Here is an 18,522-nt window from a genome sequence, read left to right on the forward strand (position 1 = left end):
GTAATCGAAAGTCGCCAATGTATTGCTCTCGAAATGAAGTAGCGAGCTGATAATAAGCATCATTAATTTCCCTTAATTCATTATTACTTATTAATCCGTAGAGAATTTATTGAACGTAAAAATGGTTACGTGTGAGAAAAAGAGAGAAAGAGAGAGAGAGAGAGAGAGAGAGAGAGAAAGAGAGAGAAAGGGAGAAAAAGAAAGAAAAGAAATGAAAGAAAGAAGGGATTCGTGTGTAGACTTGACGATGATTCGAGTTAAAAGCAACATCCTTCGAATCTTCAGAACGATACCTTCGAAGCGTAAAACCGGTTTCAGAAATTGGATTGTCCTACGTTGCTACTCCCAGGAGCGCCGTGCGTAGAAACGGGAAATGATTCACTTCGCCTGGACGTCCGCGATCGTTGCTTTGGAAAAGAGGTTTCTTTGGACTTTCGTAAGGAAGCTCGCACACACAAGATTAGAAGAACGATACGTGCCAAGAATTTAAAATTTCTTTTCTTTTTTTTTCCAAGAAAATATTTTATCCTATCTTGTCGACAAATTTCTTTAGACAGAAGAAACATTTATACGTCCGTAATATAAGTTGTCGAATTATTTTTATCGTCACTTATCTAATTCATTTATTGTATAAATAAAAATCAAAAATTATTAAAGAAAGCATGATTTATAGAATACGTAATATTCTATGAAACAGTGCTTTCTTATTTGAAGACAGTAAATTTTATACGTGTTGAAAAGACAAGTATTTAAGCTAAACTGAATTATCGACTTTCTATCCACTGTAAATATAGAAATGTGTGTTTATTATTTACGATCCATATTATAAACCGATACGTTCTCGACCTTGTATATTTTTCTGTACACGTTTCGTACATATTTATCTATTACTCAAATGTCTCGAAAAAAAAAAACAAAAAGAATATTTATTTGTAATTTTGATATTCTTTCAATGTTATTAATTATTTCGTAAAAAAAAGTTTATAACGTTGAAAATGAAAAGAATAAGGTATATTAGAAAACAGGTGTCGTCGTTGGCAATAAACTCGCGATACTTAACGAAGAAACGCAAAAGTGAGAGCTCCGAAGGTATCGCAGTAGAACTCCTCACGAGGAAAGCTTCTTATATACCTTCGAAGTAAATTGTAAGTTTCTTATACGCGACCGGTCAATGCTACACCACCACTCGCATTTTCGTTCGGATCTTACAAAAACGGTTTCCTGCGTAAGGAGATTAGAGTCGTTATTCCGTCTCGGCATCGTCGCTGGACAAAAGTGAAAATTCCGAAGGAAAGTCGCGACCCGTACTAACACCACCCTTCATCCCTCATCCCCCTCTCCCACTATTCTCTTCTCTTCTCGTTTAAACGTTTCGTACTTAAACCGCGACGAGACTCGAACAAAGTGACGAAAAACTGGCCTTTTCTCTCTCTCTCTCTCTCTCTCTCTCTCTCTTTCTATTTTTTTTATCCTCTTTTTCTCTCAGACTACAAAAGAATCTAGCTGGGAAGATTTTTAAGTAAAGCTTGGCTCGTCCTTGCATTTCGAGAATCGTGAGACTTCATCTTTCTCAGCAATTCTTTGATACAGAAGTGAGGAGAAAAAAATTACTGTGAAATATCAGAGAGAGTGAGAGAGAGAGAGAGAGAGAGAGAGAGAGAGAGAGAGAGAGAGAAAGAGAGAGAGAGTGGAAAAGAAGATAAAGAGCCATTAGAAAACTTTTCTAACGCCTGAGATAAGAAGTGGAAACATCATGAAGAACGTTGAACGTCGCGACGACGTAGAGATACTTACAGTGACGCGTCAGACTGGTGGTCAGAATCTGCTTGTTAGCGTCCACGTATTCGACGGAGCTGAAAGCAGAAAGGGTCGACGCTTTAAAAGCCATCATCATTTTTTTATCCGAATAAGAAAGCTTAGGATGTTGTATCGAATCTTCTAACGCATTAGTGTAATCATCAGTGTTCAAAAAATATATTGAGACAGAAAAATAATAATGATAATGAGAATCATAATGTGGTATTTTAATGATAGAATACACTCAAGCTAATCTCATAAACGATATCGAATATCATATTTCTTGAAACGATTCTACGAAAATTATCATATCTTTCCAGGATAGATAGTAATAAAATCTTGAGGAACGAACATAAATGCGTTTGCATTATGTAGAAGAGAAGAGAAGAAGAAAGGAGAGGAGGAGAAGAGACGAGAAGAGAAGAGGAGAGGAGAGAAGAGAAGAGAAGAGTAGAGAAGAGAAGAGAAGAGGAGAGGAGAGAAGTGAAGAGAAGAGGAAAGCTCGTAGAGATTCAAGAGAGAGAGAGAGAGAGAGACCAAGAGAGAGACGATGGACGATCGACGAAATAATTCGGTCGTGGCGATGTAGTAACGTCCGATGCCGGAAACGCTTCGTGCCTCGAGACCAACATCCTCTCGCTGCGGTTTCCGCAACCTCCGTAGGGTCATTAGCCAACCATTCATTATGCAACTGCGAGGCAGTATTGCGTCAATATGGGGGCGGTAGATTGTTGGCCCAATCGATAACAATGCGCCGTGTTTGCCGCTCGGATAATCAACAGACGCAGCTTCTGCTACCTCTCTATATATATATATATATCTCACACTCTCTCTCTCTCTCTCTCTCTCTTTCTCTCTCTCTCTCCCTCTCTGTTACCTTCGAAGACCAAGCAAGTGGGAATTACAGTCTGCTTCGCTCGAAACGATATTGCGTCCCGGAAGTGTTGCCGTTAGGTTCCCCACACTCGCGTCCTCCTTCCTTTACCAACGAGACTTTCTCTCTACAGTAACAGTAGCAAGCTCCCTATCGCGTTGCTTCCCGCTCGTTCGAGCGACCGTATCCAGCCGGAAAAGAACGCTTCGGAGGCACTTTCGTTAACCGATTCGCGGTACCGATCCCGGAAATCCACGCGTATTTCCGCAAACTCGAGCTTTCGCGTAAATCGCTGTGAGAAACGTAGCTCCTGTATCCAGTATCTCTCTCTCTCTCTCTCTCTCTTTCTCTCTCTCTCTCTCTCTATCTCTTTCTCTCTCTCCCTTCCGCCCTTTATATCTCTCTATTTCAGTGATCGTCGATGTAAACGTACTTCTACATACGACGAAAAATAAATAAGGTACTACGATCGAAACTCAAAGAGATTATCAAAGAGAATTTAGATACGAAGAAGAGGTAAAAGTTCGATTTGTGATCTACGAATAATTAAAAAAGAGATTTTAAAATCGTATGAATCGAAATGTAAAAATTTATCTTATCAAAGTGAGCTTATATTCGTTGGATTATAAAGATTTGCATAGCTGAGCAATTTCTCATGTCAAATCCCACGTGGTATTAGAAAGCATGCGAAGAGCGAGAGAGATAGATAGATAGATAGAGAGAGAGAGAGAGAGTACTCTCTCCTATTCGACCCTTCATGAAACGCGCGGTGTCCCCTTTGATCTAAGTTTCTGGGAATGCAGGAGAGGACGAAGGGACGGCACAGCAACGTGTGCGTAGCCAGCGCCCAGGAAGTTGCGACTAATTTCCTTAGTTGGATTAGATTGTGAATTTTGCACTGCAATGTTTGAGCCGTCGTTTGTCGGCTCCTGCTACTGTGAACAACTCGCAAGGACCTCTACTCCCACCTTCTCTCTCTTTCTCTCTCTCTCTCTCTCTCTCTCTCTCTCTCTCTCTTTCTCTCCTCCTACCTCTCTCACTCTTCATCTCTACTGCCACGCTACCGACGACGTTATAATTACCATCCGTTCCATCTCCGCAAAGTAGAGAGAGAGAGTTTGACGATGTCGTCCTCTTCCGCTAGAAATCTACTCTTTGATCCACGCCAAGGCGTCCCGTATGATATCGACATGTCTGCTGCGGAATCGCACAACCTAAAGCGACGACCGCCGAAGATGATAATGGCGACCAGTGTGTTCCTGATTTCAGGAGATAACAGCCTTTGATGTATATGAGTGATCCAAGAGATTAGAAGAGAATTCCAAATCTATAACTCCTTGAGCGAACGATAAAATTCATTCTAGACCTTATCGAAAATCTATTGCGATGGAAATTTCGATGTAACGGAAAGAAGAAAAAATGAAAGAAAGAAAAGAAAAAATATATTGCTTCCTTGATCTTTCGTAAAAATTGTGGATATATTAAAATTCGTATAATTACTTTTTAATAGATAATTGTATAATTATGATTGATGACTTATACAAAGGATCTTGAATCAAACTTGAATAGTAATATAGATAATCTATCTTGAGGACAAACTAATTACCAAAGTGAGTTATATCTAATTAAGATGGAAAAGAAAAGGAAAAAATAATGAAAGCGAGAGCGAGAGCGAGAGAGAGCGAGAGAGAAACATTCCATCGTCGTGTCCATCCTTACCATCTGCCAAAACTATCCATCATCAGGAACGGTAGTCGTAAAAACGAGAGAAAAACCCGTTTCCCTCGAACGATAACGCCATTTTTCACAAACGAGCGATCTTAATTTCGTCGCTCGCGAATCTGTCGTCCGATCGATCTCAATAAAATCTGCTTTCGACCGATCTAAATTCCATCATCGTCGAACCCTTCGCAAAGGTTCCGTGATTCGTGCGTGGATCGCGATATCGAGGGCACATATCAATATATACGTGTATGTATATATTCGTGTATGTGTAGAGGTGGAGAACCTGGCGAGCGAGGCGTGTACGCACGAGAATCGAATATAATCCTGTCGAAACTGTGCTCGATATGCACGCACGCGCTAACATTCAAATACCTATATATATATATATATATATATATATATATATATATATATGTGTGTGTTTGTGTGTGTGCGTGTATATATATATATATATATATATATATATATACACAATCTCGTACATGTATATACGTTCATATGTAATAATATACAGGGTGACCCATGTATAGTGTTACAAATAATTTTTGCTAACAGAGTTGCCAACAATATAAGATTTCAATGGAAAATTGATTTATTTTGTTTAAATTAGAAGACAAAATTGATTTTTTGAATCTAGTAAATTTGTAAGTAAATTTGTATAAAAGAGAAGTAAACATAGGGATATATTCTTTATTATATTCTTTCATTTATCAAAAAGTGTTGTCATTAAATGTAAATGAAAAAAAAAAAATATCAAGTCAAAATACGTTAATAGAAACATTTTGTCAGACTCTACGTGAGCAACCCTGTATATTTTATAGAATGAGACGGGCAGCGAGCGGTTGCCTAACGGTATCGTGAATCCTATACGAGAAGCTTCAGGCACGAATGGAGGATCAATGTTTTATCGATATTGCAACAGACGCAGAGCGGCGATACGTCTCGAGTCGATGCCGCATATATAGCGCGTGCTTTCTGCCGTTTGCAAACGGATTTGCGGATTAACGATCGTTTATTATCGCCATCGTCCTGCTCTTCTCTTCCACGGCAACGAAGAAGATCCATATTCTTTATATCTCTTTTTTCTCTTTTCAAATTCTTTCTCACATTTTCCGGGTAGAAAATAAAAAAAATTTCCAAAAATGTGAAAACAACGGATAATTCGTGGATAGTCGAAATTCTCGTTGGCAAGAAGAAAGAGAGAGAGACAGAGAGAGAGAGAGAGAGAGAGAGAGATGTTCTGTTAGGGAAGGATATCAAAAAAAAAGAAAAAGAAAGCATGTATATATAAAGAGGGTAGGTGGCGATGATAAAGGCTTGGCTCGCTCCGACGTCGTGGCATACGCTATTCGTAACACTATGCATGAACGCGCGGTTAGAATCCGCGAGGTCGAGGGGAAAGAAAGAGAGAAAGAGGAAAAGACTGAAAGAGGATGAGGAGGAGGAAGAAAAGGAGGAGGAGAAAGAGAAGGAGGAGGAGGAGGAGTAGAAGGAAGAGGAGGAGGTAGAGGTGGGGATGAAAGTAGAGGATGAGGAGAGAAAGCATAGAGGTTACCGCCGTCAGGAAACTTTTGTTTAAAATTGGAATTCCTTTGCGGCTCGTTGGGACTAGGAATGCAGATGGGCTTGTATAGGTGATGGTGGTGGTGGTGACGACGAAAACCGTGAGTGGGTGAAACGGGAGAGCACGCGCGCGTACACCGGAAGGTTGCTGCTACTGCTGCTACTACTTGCTTAAAAGATGCGAGCTTAGAGTGAGTGAAAGAGAAAAAGAGAGGGGGGGAGAGAGAGAGAGAGGAAAGGATAGCTTGGAAAAAGGCAGAACACGATATTGTTTCATCATAAGGGAAGCTCCTTACCGACGAGGGAAAACTTTTAAGAAAACCCATGCCAGGAAATGTAAGCGCTCCTCGTAATGGTCGACAAGCATGGCCTCGATCAATATGTGTAGATACATCTTTTCTTTTTCTCTCTTTAGTTTTCTACCTTTGTATGCCTCAGTGTGAAATATCTAACGTTGAGGAAAAAGAAAAAATAAAAAAGGATGGTATTAATCCGATACTCTCTCTCTCTCTTTCTCTCTCTCTCCCTCTCTCCATTTCTCTCTCATTTGTACTTAATTTCTTTTAGAGTGTCTCTGCTGTGAAAATAAATCGTTCGATTCAAAGAATTTATATTTTCTTCTTCGGAGAATTACGATTAACTCTAATGAACGTTATTCTACGATTAGTACAAATTAGCTCGATATCAGGAAAAAAAAGTCACCGTTCGCAATATTTATTGTTCTAATTTGAATCTAAATTGTGTGATGAATAAAAAATTTCGAAAGCATATTTCTTTCTTTTTCCTCGCGAAAGGTTCAAAGGATCAGATGACATTAAAGATGAATTTAAAGGGTAGAATTTAGGTGAATCCTTCAGAGAACAAAGATATACGTTTCCATGAGAGCTCTACCATAGCAATTGCTTAATTAATTTGCAGGTATCTCACGTATCTGTGGAATCATGCCGGCGCTACGTGTGCACCGCGGCTAAACGCATTAACCCGTAATTATCGAAATTACAGAGCCGGTCGGCAGCCATCCGGAGGAGTCTCCTCCACCGCTTCCCAAGATTCTCTCCCCGCGATCGTGTGGCCTACTGCGGATACTTAGCTAAGTATCCCATCTCGCTAATTATTCGGATATAACCACCTACTATAGACTACTCTCTCTCTCTCTCTCTCTCTCTCTCTCTCTCGTTCTCTCTTCCTATCTCTCCCTCTCTTTCTTCCTCTCGCTCGCATAGACGATACACCGACACCACTGTTAGACTTTACGAACTTAAGAAAGCAGATTACCGTGGAGGAAGCGTCGCCAGCGTCGTTTTAAGAAATTGATTTGGGAGGCCCAGAGAGATTGAACCACGAAACGAAATGATGCGAGTGCCGATAAGAACTTTGAGAAATTGCTTCTTTAATATATGTATAACTTTATATACGTAACTCCTCTCAAAATGTAAAGAGCTTTACTGATTATCGATGGGATGTAATATTATATTATATTTATTATATTATAAGTTCATTTATTAATATCGTTCAAATGGCATTTATGTATTAATAAAAACAATATTTAACATGGATCATTCACTTTTATCGCAATAATGGCTTAAGCTAACTCTTTCTCTCTCTCCTCTCTCTTTCTCTCTCTCCTCTCCCTTTCTCTCTCTCTCTCTTTCTTTCTCTCTCTCTCTCTCTCTTTCTTGCACTCCCTCATTTTTTCTCTGTACATTTTAAACTTAGTCGCCCAAGACGAAGTTTTTCTATTACGCATTATCTAGATCCTAGAACACTACTTATTTCCGTCTAGAAAGTGTTTTATTTGTTAATTCTAGACTCTCTTATCGGAGCTCGTTATTATTCAAGAGTCACGTGAAGTACCACGTACACGCGATCTTTTACATACCGTAAAATGGTCCTCGCGAAGTATGCTCTTTCCCTCCCTTTCTCTCTTTCTCTCTCTCTCTTTTTCTTTTTTATTTTAATGCAAAATACTTTTTCAAAATGCAACACGAATATATCTTTCTTCTGCCAACGATAAGCCGAACTTCGACTTGAATGGAATTTTGAATTTTTTTGTTTTTTAATATCGCTGTTAAATTCTATTTTTATCATGAGAACAGAAAAAGAGTAAAAAAAGAGAGAAAAAAAATCACCGTTTATTTCAGGTGATACATTATTACAAGAGCGATAAAAGAGTCACTTATAAACGTTTAAAACACCTTTTTAGTTCATTAGTAAAATAGTTCCTGGAAATGCAGAATATTTCTAACGTTAAAAATAATCTCATTAAATCATGAATATTTTATTTACAAATAAGACGAATAAATTTTATCACACGATATAATTCTATTTTTTAATATTAATTGACGTTAAAGTTGGTAATTATTCCTTGACGTTCATTTTCATGCTTTTGATAATGTAATTCACTTTTTCGATCAACCGAAAACTAAAAATAAACATTTCAGCGTTGTAACGTAATCGTATGCTCGTAAGAGGAACACCCATAATTGTCTTCGTAGCTGAACGATGCCAAGGGTTTAGTCTCTGTCGGTGTCACAACTCATCCTAATTACATCTACCCTCCTTGTTTCCAGATACGGGAAGGTTTCCCACTCCGAGACAAAGAGAGCCAGTGTACACACTAGCACTTAATTACTATTGCCAACCGGACTTGCGAGAAACGTTTACTGCAATCGAGACGTTTAACTATATTTCCGGCAGAGAACTATTACCTCTTGATTTACAGCTCGTGCGAGACTCCGCCAGCGTGAGCTTTTCTTCGAAGCCGACGAGACGACTACGCCACGCGAGACAAACTTTCTCCACCAATTTGCTTTTCACCGCAGACACCATGTCGCGACGTTCAAATTGCTCGCCGGGGTTAATGGATTAATTCACATACGAAGGTAAATACAGATCGAATTATTTTACGATACTTACAATCGTAATTAAGAAATAACAAAAACAGATTTGAAAAATAATAAATTATTTTAATTTAATTTTATTCACTTTACTTACGAATTTTATAAGAAAGATTGAGAGGAAAAGAAAATCAAGAGTTCGTTGAATAATATCATCGCCCTAAGGCCGAGTTAGCCTTAACTAATTTTCGCTAAAATTTAATTCTGACAAATTCACGCTGGCTAACGAGCAAGGGTTGCTTGACAGCTCAGTAGGAGGTCTATATGTATGTGTATATTTGTGTATGTGTGTCTCTATCTCCCTATGTATGTATGTGTGCGTGTGTGTGTACTTGAGGGTATGGCGTATCAAGGAGTACCTACTCCGATTTCGCATATCATTTATAACTATGCATTAAAAGATCTTAACGCTCGCGTAACGTAAAAAATGAACAGGCCGGTCACCTCCGGCCCATCGGCAATTCCGTACCGTCGGGACATTCTTTCTAATTACTGGAGATTTATTAACGCTGTCCCTGCGTAATCCACTTCCTGCAGAGGCTTCCTGCAAAGGCTTCCTACGGCGATTCCCTTCTACGCCCCTTGTAGCAGCGACTCCACTCGAGAGTCTGGAGACACGATCGTTTTTAAAGTAATTGCTTCCTTCGAGATTTCGAGATCAAAATCGAAAATCAGGATATTCATCCAAATTGACATTTATTAAAATTATAATGAACTTTTTCGATTAACTTAAATTTCTTTACGGCAATACAATATCATTAACAAAATTATAAAATTTAATTAATATTCAAATTAATGCAAAAGACATTCGTATTCCCTAACGTTCTATATCACACGTAACAATCATATACATTATGATCGTAACACGTTTATCACAATGATGCACGCTTCTAGGCATGCCTAATAGTCAACCACTACTACAATGTACGTTGATGATGACATTTCTCACTCCATCGACGTGATTACTTGAAATTATAGACACATTCGACCGCTTATCCGCATTACGCATTTACTCTTCCTACTAGTCATTATATATCAAATCGTGATATTCTCCTCTATGATTCTCTATATAGAAGATAATGGTCTCATATAGAAGAATTTTTTGAGTTAGCCAAACTTTGACTTCTGAAGCTTTAGAGATAAAGTATCTACTTCTCTCTCTCTCTCTCTCTCTCTCTCTCTCTCTCTCTTTCTCTATCCGATCAAACTGTAGAAAATAAGTAGCTGCTAGCGGCTAAAGAAGGTTCGATTACTAAAAAATCACCTGTCAGTTTCACTCGCGCGATTCATTTCGCGTTACAACTTATTCCTCGTTTACCTCTCTCTTCTGTTCCCTTCTGTTGTTCGAGGCCCTTCGTCTCCTTTTCGAGCCGTCTCGTCCACCCGGCAGAGTCTACCTATTTCACTCTCTCTCTCTCTCTCTCTCTCTCTCTCTCTCTCTCTCTCTCTCTCTATCTCCTCTCTATCTCTCTCTTCCTATTATAAGAAGTGACTGATTAAAGAAATCCACGTCAGATGTTCCTATCCGGGATAGAATACCTGCCAAAAGAGCGCGTTAATTGCGTCCATGTCTGATTGATTAACGTTTCCATTCTATTAACTTCAGAAAGAAAGAATAATCGAGAGACCTATTTCAATTAAAAGCAGAAACAGACATTAGAATGGATTAATACTTACATATTATGTTATTTATATATACGATTATTATTAAGAAGGGATATGTACTTAAAATTAGAAGGGAAGGCAAACATTTTATTGGAAGAAAACGTACTTTGAGAAAAAGAGAAAGAAAACGTAGGAGCGATAATTATACAGCTATCGTATAATGTATACAGTGGGCTCAGAACAGTCCAGTCATTACGCGCGACATATTTTGCATGAGAATACAATCAGCGCAATTCAAACGATGCAGTTACTGGCGCCAACGTGGATGCCAAGCGTATCGCTCGAAAATCTGCTTCGAATACACATAAACGATAAGTCCTCGTAACGTAACGTATGTACTGTATATTGTACTGTGCATATATATATATATATATATATATATATATATATATACATGCATTACGTAGGACCGATCGAAAATAGCCAAGGCCGCTAGATCACGGAGTGTTCTATGAATAGGATTAATTTATCCTGTCGAGTCGTTAAGACTCCAACTGCTAATTATAGACACTCGCACTTGAACCTCTTCCATTACACGCGATCGCGTTTTCAGAATTACCGAGATGATTTTAATTCCATAATCTCCTTTTATTCACCGTAATCTTTACCGGTATAAGCTTTTTAACATAAAATCGTTAATTTTTACATTAAAAATATTTTTTATTTCTATTTATATTCAGTTAAATGATGGGAAGAAACAAAAATAGTTATATTCCTCTTAACGATATTGTATTTAATTTTCGAGGTAATGAAAGTGATGTAGTTGATATTATGGCATAGTTTATGCTATCATAAAGTTATTCGCACTGTGAAAATGCTGCCACGTTGTTGGCGATGTCATCAACTGGTTACGTATATAGATATTGTTAGTTTCTAAGCCGTGAATTAACTGACAATGGCAATTAAAACTTGCGAGAAATGATTCCGCTGACGGGCATCGATATGCATTTCACTGGAACTTTGTACCGTACATAGGTAGTAAGAGAGAGAGTGAGAGAGAGAGATAGAGAGAGAGAGAGAGAGAGAGAGAGAGACTCGACTATTCAGTTTTGTGCAAGTTATGTGAATTGATACGGGCAATTAAAACTTTTCTCGATCGTGGCATGATCGTACTGCAATGGCTTCCGCGTTCTCTATAAACTATAGTATTAATCCCGTTTAACTTATCGTATTATTTTTCATGATTCGTCATTCGCGTATCATTGTAAAGGAAAAATTATCATAAATCTAAAAAATTGTTTGTGATCAATATCTTCTCATATTGACATCAATGCATGATTATGAATGAGAAAAAAATTTTCTTTCATCTCACCTATCAATTTTTATTTTATTTCTTTTGACTTCTAAAAACACAGAGATCTTCTTCAAAAAAATAAATTCAAGCGAAGTTAGACATTGTCGTTGTGGAATACTTGAGAAAATTCGATATAAAAGCGTAAATGATGCATTAACGTTGAAACGTGATAAAATAGCCGAAGAGAGCGAGGTGATCACAAGTCCAATTATAGGCGAAACTGTTTCCTGTGACGTCACATCCATCCTTTGCCAACCCTTTCCGGCAGTCTATCGGATAACAATTACCCCCGCCGATGGCCGCATCCACCCGTCGATATCTCAAGTCCGCTTTCTCATTCCCTATAACCAATACCCCTTCGACAAGCAGCCAACACCCTCGGATCATTTTCCATCGGCTCGGACTTATCCTTTCCGTCGGCCTATCCTTCCTCTTATCCACTTTCTTTCTATCACATTGCAATGAAATTTCATCGAAACTTATTCTTCATAATCCTCATAGTCGGACGTGAAATGTTTACGACATTCATAATAACAACGGTGGATTTTAATTTAACAACGAATGACGTAATGCTGCGAAATGATTAAAAGAATTCTATGCTCATAATGATCAGAACATTTATAATGATCTACCTTTTAAAAATCGTACACCTTTTCGAAATACTTTACGTGCTCTTTTCCCTTTGTATGGATGTTGGTACATATGTATGTATGTACATATGTATGTACACATGTATGTACATACATCGAACTAGAGTGGACACGTGCAGAGGCTAAAATACATTGCGAGAAAATCATTCTCCTCTCTCTCTCTCTCGTTTCCCTTCTTTTCAACTTTTCATAAAATAGAGCGAGAAAGAGAGAGAGAGAGAGAAAGAGAGAGAGAGAGAGAGAGAGAGAGAGAGATAGAACTACTCGTTAATATACCGCGATAACGATGAAATTTCGAATCATTGAATTTCCGACAATACTTCACCCGCAGCATTCGCGATTCTCGTCCCGCACTGTCGAGTACAGAAAAAAAAGAGAGCGAGAAGGAGAGAGAGAGAGAGAGAAAAAGAGAGAGAGAAAAAATCCGTGGCGTCCGATAAACCGCGAAACATCGCAAATTGGTATTAGCGGGCAATCGAGCACGAAATAAACAATCGCATTTAAACGTACATCTCTGCCACAAGCCGCCATCGTCCATTTGTCAGGGAATATCACATTTTTCCACTTGGCCGGCTACACCATCCTCTACCTCTCTCTCTCTCTCTCTCTCTGTCTCTTTCTCCTTCTCTCCACTTATTCATCCGTTCATTCTCTCTCTGTCCACTTATTCATCTGCTCATTGTCTCTCTCTCTCTCTCTCTCTCTCTCACCATCTCTCTTTCTTTCTTTTTCTACCTAACGCGTGCACGCAACGGAGCACACTATACTACGCGCGTCTAGATATATCTTGAAATAAATCGCGGCAAATAAAGAAAGCTCCAAGATAGGACGATTTTTTCCCTCTCTCTTTCTTCATCTTAGTCCGACCGATCCCCTAGAAGCCATCTCTTCCATCGTCGGTCCGTACCGCATAGTCCGTAAAAAGATAGAGAGAAGACGAGGAAAAGGAGAAAGAGAAAGGAGTAGGTGGAAATGGAGAAAGAGAAAGATAAAGAGAGTAGAAGGCCACGTGCCCTTTCTCTTTTCGACCCAGCTGGTATTGTACTCTCTTTCGGTATTTCTAATAACTTCTTCGTTTCTTCTGCATCCTCTTCGTATGGGGAAGTAAAAAAAAGAAAAGGATAGGAAAGGAGAAAGAAAGAAAGAGAGAGAGAGAGAGAGAAAGAGAGATAGAAAGATCTCTTACTCTCACTCTTCCTTATTCGGGACCTTTTTTCTTTTTTCTATCCTTCCTCTTCTTTTTTCTTTTCCTCTTCCTCTTCCTTCTCCTCCTGCTCCTCCTTATCATGTCCGTAAACTTCACAATACCGACAGTAATCCGACACTATCGGGCTACTGCTCCACCCACTGCTTTCTTCCACGTTCAACTCACCCTCTCTCCCTCTCTCTCTCGTCTTTCTTTCTTCCTCGTTCCTACTTCTATTCTCTCTCTCTCTCTCTCTTTCTTTCACTCTCTCTCTCTCTGTTTCTCTTTCTCTTTCTCTCTTTCTTTTCGTTTCTCCTGGCCGAACAACAATTACTCCGCCATATTGTTCGCTCTCCTATATCGTAAACGAAAGGGAGGATACGAACTCGGAAGAACGGCGGCAGCGACTGGATAGACGGATAAAGATGGAGAGACGCGCCGGGGCAGGATCAAGTTTTTAATCACTCTCCAATGTCAGAGGAAAAAGAAGAAATGCGACGCGTGCCATACTCCCCACCTTCCCCCTACTTCCACAACCCCAGCACTCCTTTTCCTCTTTGTCGAACTGTCTGTATCTCCTCTCTCTCTCTCTCTCTCTCTCTCTCTCTCTCTCTCTCTCTTTCTCTCTCCCTCGCTTTTACGTTTTCATTCTTTTTCCTTGTATATAAGGGAGGCACGAACATCATCGCCTTTCCCTTTCTCTGTCCATTCCTTTTTTTTTCATACGTTTTATTGCAGAAAAAATAAAAAGAAAAGATAAGCAGTCACGTAAATAAAAATATGATGCTCCTCTTTCACTATCAATATCAACGTGTGTCGTATATCAATTCTGCGGAATATCAATAAACATACAGGTTGTTAATTAGAAATTATTTTATATTTTATATATTACTTTCAAGTTATTTCGAATAGGAATAATTATTATTTTGTAATATAATTTGGTCTTAAATAAATTCTTTTAAGAGTTTTTTATCATTTGTAATAAAAGAATAACATTATTAAGTTGACAATTCAACTTTAATGAAATAATCAACCCACATTTTTTCCATAAAGAAAAATAGATAATTATTTATCATAATCATATAAAATTATTTGACTCACGATTGTTCTTATAGACCAATATGATGAACATATTTCTCTTTTTGCACTCAATGATTCGAGATCACTTTAATTCGAATACAATCAAAATTGAGAACGTAAAATATGCGACACGAATATTTAACTCGAAAGTATGTACATATATAATATACATAACTATACATAAATCTACGCTTTGCAAGAATGCTCATAGCAATGATAAAATGTCGGTATTATTCGATAGGGCTGTTGGAATGCAATATCTTACGACTATCGTTATCACCATATTCGCTTGATTAACTTTATGTCATTTTTATCATATCCTCTTTCTCCCTCTCTCTCTCCCTCTTTATTCATCTTTTTTGTTAGCAGTTTCTTAAAACGTGATGCCTCGTTCTTGGCGTTCCTCGATTCAGGAAACATAAAATATCCGGGAATGTTTCGTCGAGAAACGCTATCGTCTTTCCTGCGCAATGTACCGAATTTTATTTCTAAATCTCATCATATATATACCTATATATCCATTATATATAAGTTCTCTATTATGAACATTAAAAAAATATAATCGATATTTATACATACCATATATGCATACATACCAAAATACTCATATATATATATATATATATATATATATATATCAAAATAATTCCTTAAATAAGTTAATTTTAAATCTCGTATTCGATTAAATACAATGAAAAGGAAAATAAGCACATTTCTAAATGTCAATGAAGATAGAGAGAGAGAGAGAGACTGACCAGGAAAACGTTTAGCAACACGTTCTCTTCGTTGTCCTTGGTAGTCTTCCTCCCCTGTGTGCATTTTCAAGCGAAGACAATGCTATAATGATAACCCCAGGGTAAGACATAATGGAGACGTCTATAGCCCCAAGGTGTATCGTTGATGCGCGCGCATCCTTTTGAATCGTATTCCTGCCCTTTTGTCGCGTCTACCACCGACAAACTGCGAGAAACTGTTTCCTCTCTTCCTTCCTCTATCCATCTTCATATTTCTTCTTCTTTCTTTTCTTCTTCTTTTTCTGCTGGTCTGACCGTATAACGGCTTATACTACTGAAAAGGAACTGACACTACTAGTCAGCCACTTTTCCAACAGTCGACGAAGGTGCGCCTACAGGTTTAGCACGCGATAAATACAGATATGTGCATATTCATCTCCAACGTTTTTGATCGATATTCTTGAACAAAGGCGTTCGTGTTATTTCATTGCAACGAATTTGATATAAAATTAAGAAGAAAGATAATAATATCAAATCTAACTATGTGAGAAACATTTTGATAGAATATTTAGAATGGTAATATTATTTTATTTATTGAAAGCTCATATTATTTTATTTATTGTGATAATTGAAAAAAGATGAAAGATTTGAAGATATCAACTTTTTATCAAATTATTTAATTAAATAAATCACGAATATTTAGATTGTAAATTGTAATGTTATTTGTTATAGATTATAGTTTAAATAAAAATGTTTTTTGACAAAATTGAAATAAAATCTATTAATATTCCTTTCCATATAATAATACCCATTGTAGTTAATATTATCTTCAGCCATGTTACTAACCCCATTCCTTGTCCTTTAAAATGTGCGGATTTTCCTGGAAGAACAGCATACATCGAGAAACTCTATCGGCAATAAACCACCCTCGGTCTAAGACCTTTCCTACTTTACCGGTCGTACTTTGATGGCAATACCTCTGTAATATCGACACTAGCAACCCCATGCGAAAAGCGTATCCTACAATTCTGAAACTGTTTTACCCTTCTAGCAGTCGCTCTCATCCATGCCGATGCATTTCCACGTATTTTCCAATGATGACAGCAAGGGGATTGCTTCATCGATTTTGAAGAATTTTGTTGTACCATCAAAAGTTTACTTTTCATGGATTCCATCGAATCCAATCGATCAAACAAAAGACCCATATAGATATGATCGATAAAATAAAGAAACATTATAATATCTAAATCGATTTCTTACACATTGAGTTATACATCGACATAATACATCCTTCCCAACGGTCCTATCTTCGTTTCGTCGCGTTTCTTTACCTTGGATTATTTTAGTACGTGACTCGATTAATAATTACCAAAGCATTTTCAACTTTTCGGGTCAAGAAAAACTCAATGCCGCGTGGGAGAGAAGGGCAATTCCGTTGCTGATGAGCCACTACGTGAGAGGGGCTTCTAACATCGCGAATTCTACGAAACTTGTTTCATGGATGTGCCTTTTGAAAAATTTATCTGAACTTTCGCCATTCTACGAACGATCTCTCTCCTCCTTCCTTCTTCTACTTTACCATTGAACTCCCTATGATTCGACAAGACCTTTTCACGTTTCGATACATGAAATAAATCCTTGATAATATTTAGTTTTAGGAAAGGAGGAGAAAATGAGAAAAAAAAGGGGGGGAAACGATAAATTATCTCAATTTTCTTATTATTATCATCGAATTTTTCCATGGAAATAAGAGAAAAGGTAGAAGAAAATAGCAGAAAAACAATCTGAAAAATCTACAAACTCAAGAAATGTTCAAAGTTACGTCAGAAAGAAGAATGATAACGACGAAAAGAAGAGTTTCCGTGCTGGTATGAAAGTCATACACTTTATATCACGACGACCATGCACGTTGAAAATCATTTGTGAATTTGGAAACGACCAGGAAAGAAAATTTATGTGACATACGAGACGAGAGTTCTAGAGAATATTTTTCTTTTTCTTTTTTTTTTTTTTTTCTTTTGCAGTAAATTCAAATCGGTTCGCGTGTTATAGAACGTCGTCGTCTATGAAAGGGAGAATAGGTAAAAAGGAACTCCCTGAAAATACAGTATACATCGTGCAGGTGATGTCATAGTAGAGAAACAGAAGTAAACGAGAAACTTGTGAGTGAGGGAAAATGCAAAAGAGAGGAAGAGAGAAAGAGATAGAGAGTTGTGTCATAGAAACACAAACCATAGAACGTTTAACAAACGAATGGCGAGTAACCACGTGTTGGAATGCTAGATTAGAAGGGTCACTGTTTGCCGTATAAAGAGGATTTAAAGGGATAAAGGCGAAAACGAGGAAAAAGTGAAGCCGAGTACTAGCCGAAAGTATAATACAAAGAGTGAAGGAGAGACAAAGAGAGAGAGAGAGAGAGAGAGAGAGAGAGAGAGAGAGAGAGAGAAAGAGAGAGAAAGAAAGAGAGAGAGAGAGAATACCTTCTTTGTGCTAGAATTTCCACGCTAGGTAGTAGTGAGTGTAACATTTAAACAAATATATCCAATCCTTAAATTCCGATCGAACGGGACTGCTAGTGAAAAAAAATTCTGATTGCAATTCAGTACAGTCTGTCAACTGGAGTAGAAAGAACCTGTCTGAAAAGTGCTGTCCGTTCGAAATACTTGTATGCGTGTAGTACGTACACATGTACGTTAGAACATCGAATTGCAAGCGTTCCAGGAGAAAAAAAAATTTCCCAGTCGCGTGTTTCGTATCGCGTACAATTCTGTTGTTGTCCATTGTAGGGAGAAGTTTGGTCGGTATTTCTCTTTCTCTGTCTCTCTCTCTCTCTCTCTCTCTCTCTCTCTCTCTCTCTCTCTCTCTCTTTCCCTCTGTCTTTTTCCTCGAAGAGGCAGACACGGTAAAAAAGCGTGTGGCTCCAGCACGCCATATTGAAATTTACATACGTATATTCGTAGCTAAAGGAAGGGTAGAAACCGAGGAGTTCGTCGTTTCTAGTGTCTACGGTCGCAAGTAGACTTATTCGCCACGGTATCCGTATCGAGTCGAAGTGGT

At 38.1% G+C, this 18,522-nt stretch overlaps 1 protein-coding gene across 1 annotated transcript in view; it reads right to left on the minus strand.

Annotated features, from left to right (window-relative positions):
- Positions 1–18,522, minus strand: part of LOC146873114 (uncharacterized) — a 323,336-nt gene that overhangs the window by 170,089 nt on the left and 134,725 nt on the right. Inside the window, exon 3 of the mRNA XM_085655655.1 lies at positions 1,795–1,853. The gene's annotated coding sequence lies outside the window, so the exon portion shown is untranslated. The remainder of the gene's footprint in view (positions 1–1,794; positions 1,854–18,522) is intronic.

The sequence above is a fragment of the Vespa mandarinia genome, chromosome 3 (assembly GCF_050613455.1).
Source record: "Vespa mandarinia isolate Hongniang chromosome 3, ASM5061345v1, whole genome shotgun sequence".
NCBI classification, from domain to species: Eukaryota; Metazoa; Arthropoda; class Insecta; order Hymenoptera; family Vespidae; genus Vespa; species Vespa mandarinia.